Here is a 5,030-nt window from a genome sequence, read left to right as displayed (position 1 = left end):
ACTTAGGGCTTACTCATACATATTGTGTTTCGGACCTAAAGGCCATGGCAAAAAAACGTAAGGTGACAAGATGTATAAAACAATAAGCGAATTAGCCAATCACAGTAGAGAACATAAAGCAATAACGTAAGTATTAGCAAATCCAAAATGTCGATTTGCTTACTGCTTTTGTCCGCCATAGTCTTAACTTCGTATCTCGATGACATAGAAAGGCAATACCGATCTATCGCTCACGCCGCGGGAACGCCACACGCGAACCCCCGATGGAATTCAATAAAATTGCAAATTATTATCCCAGCGAGGAGTATTCCGAGCTTGTTATTTTCGCGTTGCACGGAAGGGGAGAAGGTAGAAAGACGACGGAAGGGAGAAGGATGGAGGAGGCGCGCATCCGGCAAAGGGAAGCTGCTCCGGCTGCTGGCGGGGCACACGTGGAGAGAGAGAGAGAGAGAGAGAAATCCGTGCAGCGCGATTGTATGTACGTAACTACGTACAAACGCGGAGGCACTTTTGGCGTGCGTCGCGTCGCGTCGCATCGCCTCAAACCTCCGGCCTCACAATGCGAGACGATTGAAACGCGGCATTCCGACTGTGTTTTATTGCCCCCCCCGGGAAAACTGATTCAATACGACGAAACGACACGGACGAGTGATTCCGATTCCGCGAGTTTCTCCACGGTACTTCCGTCGCTGATGTCAACGACGATGCTCTTATCGATACTGTCGACCTCCCTCTCGACATCACGTTTCGCATGTTGCTCTCTCTCTCTGTTGCTTTCCCTCTAATCTACAATCTCTCTTTTTTTCTCACGTCGTTCTCCAAGGGAATTAACTCGAGGATAGCGACGGGATTAGAGAGTCTTCGTCTCGCACAATTTACAATTTATTTTACTCTAAATAGTTCGTGCTTAAAAATATGAATGCATTTTATTTTCTTGTTACATCTTTAACATTATTGTTTTAGTAATATATTATATTAATCTAAATAAATAATAATATTTATACAAAACAATAAAAAAGCTCAATAATAGTTAGTATTCTGTTAATTTTATTCAAAAATTATTGATGAGTTAATAGAATTTCCAGGATTCTATCAAATGTGATACTGTAATACAGAATAAATTTAATTTACGTTCAAACATGCACAAGTAAATTTTGCAAAATAAATGAGTATTATTTCAAGAAGCAGCTTACAAAAATTGTATCTTTATTACTGATATCTTGTCTCTGTCTAAGATATTATTTAGCGTCGGCAGGATCTACGATTCAACGCACCCACGATTCGTTCCTCAGAGGAAATAGCTTCGCAACGTATAGTTTGCCGCGAATAAGATAGTTTCCTCGCGACAACACCCTGGTACCCCGCTCGCTCTTTCTTAGCTTTAAAAAATCGGTTTTTGTCAAAGAGAGCGTCGGCACAGTACCTTTCGCTGCGCGTAACTTTACGCTCATTCGTGCATAACGAGACGACGGGTAACAAGGGATCCGTGAGCGACCTCGCCCGAGACGAGACGCATCTGCAACGGCAAAGCAGCCAGCCGGCAAGCGGAAAGCGACTTCCTCCTTTTTACTCGCGCCTTTTTCGCTCAGCCGTTGTTTATAGGCTAACGAGCGCGATTCCTTTCGCGTAGATTGTTTTTTCCTGCAAACGACAAAATGACAAAGAACGCAACGGTGGATAACCGCGAAAGGATGATTGCAACCCCTGTGAATCGATTGCGAAAATTAATATATGAATCGAAAAAGTGGCGATGTGATTTTAGAATTTGTGCCCGGAGGCACTTTTAACAAATTGTCTGTCACTGAAAATTATCAACATTCACGGAAACTAACGCAATGGGTGGATTCAATAACTATAACCGCTCACTACTATTACAGAAATTCAATACTGGAAGACGGTAATTAATTACTTAGTTTAAATATTAAAAGCACTTTTAGTACTCCAAATAAGTAATTAATTACTGTCTTTCAGTAATAAATTGGCTAATATTAAATTAACCAGTATTAAATTTCTATAAAAGTGAGTCGGTTGTTCTATCTTCGGATAAACTATGTGATAATTTATCTAATTAGATAAACAAAATAGTAAAAAAATAAAAGAATGAAGGAGTAAAGAGAGTAAGAGAGAAGCTGAAGTTCATTGAAAGGTAGAACAACTCAGCCTAAGCTAAATAGCAATTTAATGTGACTGATTGATCTAAAAGTAAGAACCAATCGATTGCTACTTAGTCGCTCAGTAAGCGATTGTAATACTGAATGCACCCAATGTTTCTTATGTTACTAATAATGTATTTCAGTATTTATTATAATTCATCCCTTACAAAAATGTAATACTAGCCGATTTTATACTAGCCAATTTATTACTAAGAGACAGTAATTAATTACATATTTGGAGTACTAAAAGTACTGAACAACAGTGCTTTTAATATTTAAAATAAGTAATTAATTATATACTATCATTCGGTATTGGCCAGTATTAGATTTCTGTAAGGGATGTAGATTCAATTCCTAATGAAATTCGCAAATGCCGAAGAGATCAATTTATTGAAAGTTATATTTTTTTCTCGAGACATCTTTGGTCGATGCCACTTCGACGGCGGCAGCTTCTCGTTTAAAATCGACTCGTCTTAGCCGAGATAGCACGGATAACGTTAATCGATAAGTTGATTAAGTCGCGATAACGAGCAGTCGGGGGTCCGAGGACTCATTATGTTCTCTGCAGTTTTCATATAATCAAATGACGCGACGAAGCAAGGGCGTGGGCAGGTAACGCCGGGGGTGAGATTCGCCCTTAGGGTTGGTTGAACCCGCCTTTGTCGGGATCCGTAGTCTTCATCCTAAGGGATTTCATTTCCATTAGCGCATTGAAGAAACTCAAACGAAGAAAACATTCCGGTCGAGGAAGGCTGAGGAATCCTTTCTCGAGCGACGACGTACGCTTAAAAGTATCTTTTTTAAAAGTATCTCTTTTTTCCCCCCGTTGAATTTTACTTATATAATTTATGGCATACATTCTACTCAATTTTTCGTTAAATTCGTATTTGACAGCTCTACGAATTTAGGAATGGTGCATACAGGAAAGATTTTGCTCTCGGTTTTGCTCTTGGCACAAGAAGGATATTTTTAGAAATTGCTTTTACGTAAAAATCTTTGTCTTTCGCAGGATAAGGAGCGTCAGTTAATGGTGACATTACCGGTGCGTCATAAGGAGAAGCGAATGCTAAGTTCCCGGTTTCAATTAACTTAATGGTTCACTGAGCGCACACCTTGAATTTAAGACACCGCGGTTGCTAATAGGAAATCTTCCACCGAGTCAACAACGCGATGGAACCGCAATTTTTCGCGGTAACGACCTGCACGATATGAGCAACAGACACTAAACGATTCAACGCGTATACACCTACACAACACGCATATTTGTATCTGTTTGAATTTAATTAATACAGAACAAATATTTGCGGTGATAGTTTTAGAAATGTATTCCTCATGGTTTCGAAAAAATGATACATATTTAGCGCGATTACAGTTAATTAGAGAATTTATTGGTTGTATATTTATTTTTTATAAAATTATTATTTTTATAAAATTATATTTATATTTATTTTTTTTCACACCTTACTTTGTTGATAAATGCATACTTTTATTTCTGAGATTCTAAATAAAATTGTATGTTAAATATACACTTTTATCGATAAAAGTGAGGTACAGATCTTACATATTTCCGTGATTACTGTCTAAAACTTTTAGAGTGAATTGTCACTTTGAAGACTCGCTCTTAAAGATTGAAAATTGAGCTACTCTTTTTCAAAACTGGCTCAATTTTCACTGTTTAAAGTGGGATTCCTCTCCAAAGACTTTAGACAGTATGAATAAATGTTATAAATACTAAACGTGCGCATTTATTTTTAAGATTCTGCACGAAAAATGTATGTTAAATATATGCATTTAACAATAAAAGTGAGGTACGAACAAGAGAGTAACCACTTAATGTAGGACCACTTAATCGTTGGACAGTCCTCCACAACCACGAGAAATCGCTGTATAATATTAAATAAAATCGTATATTTCACAAATAACTTCACATATACTAAAACAAATTATTTGTAATCAGATGTGAAATCATACGAAATCAAATAAAATCATGTAATCCGTGGGACAATATTTTAGCTAATGATTACCCCCTCGGGTACGAATACAGACTTTATACTTTTCCGCGGTAACGACATAAATATTATAAATATAAATTCGATAAATTTCCGTCTCAACGATTTACCATTTCCTTCCGAAGTGAGCGATTCGTCTGCTACGCGCAGCCGAGTGTCTCGTAGTGTCGCGAGAACAAACTTGGAAGGAGATTAGCCGGCAATAAGGCGGACGCAACGGAGCAGTCACTAGCACCGATCGCCTGACAGGAGTCAAAGCATTCGAAGGCAATGAGTCCTTCATTCGGTTACGGAGGAGGCGGGCGGTTAATAGCTGGAGGACAATGGGCTTGGGGTTGCGCGACTGCTCTCTCTCTCTCTCTCTCCCTCTCTCTCGTAGGTTCCCGGGACTGGCGAGAGCCGAGCGGCTATCCGAGGGGATAGGCACGTAGATCGCAGGCGTGACTGTGTGAGACCCTCGCTGAGATAATTGAGCCGTCAGCTGCACGAACCTCGGGAGAGCCGCGCCATGATAGCACCGCGCCGCAAGTCACCCTCGCCTCGGACGGAAGTACACTTGGGTCACGTGACGGCGCGTGGATCGAATTACCGCGAAACGACACCATCGTTCCCTTCCCCGCCCCCACTTTCATCCTCCTCCTATCTCAGGAGAGAATCTTCGCCGCCCCGATTACTTTCCCGCCTGGTTTTCTTTCGATGATGAGGAGAGTTCCGGTTCTCGACAATCTCTTTACAAATCATATTTTCCCCGGAAATCGACGCGAATGTCGAATGACATCGTACAGACATCTTAAAGAAAACGTCCTAAAATTTTAATTGAAAGCAATAAATTGAAAAACGGGCGTGTAGGAGTCAGACGAGGAAATTC

Source organism: Trachymyrmex cornetzi, unplaced genomic scaffold, assembly GCF_001594075.2.
Source record: "Trachymyrmex cornetzi isolate Tcor2-1 unplaced genomic scaffold, Tcor1.1 scaffold16, whole genome shotgun sequence".
In the NCBI taxonomy this organism is placed as follows: domain Eukaryota; kingdom Metazoa; phylum Arthropoda; class Insecta; order Hymenoptera; family Formicidae; genus Trachymyrmex; species Trachymyrmex cornetzi.
The sequence above is the reverse complement of the archived record's forward strand: the minus strand, read 5'-3'. Positions refer to the sequence as shown.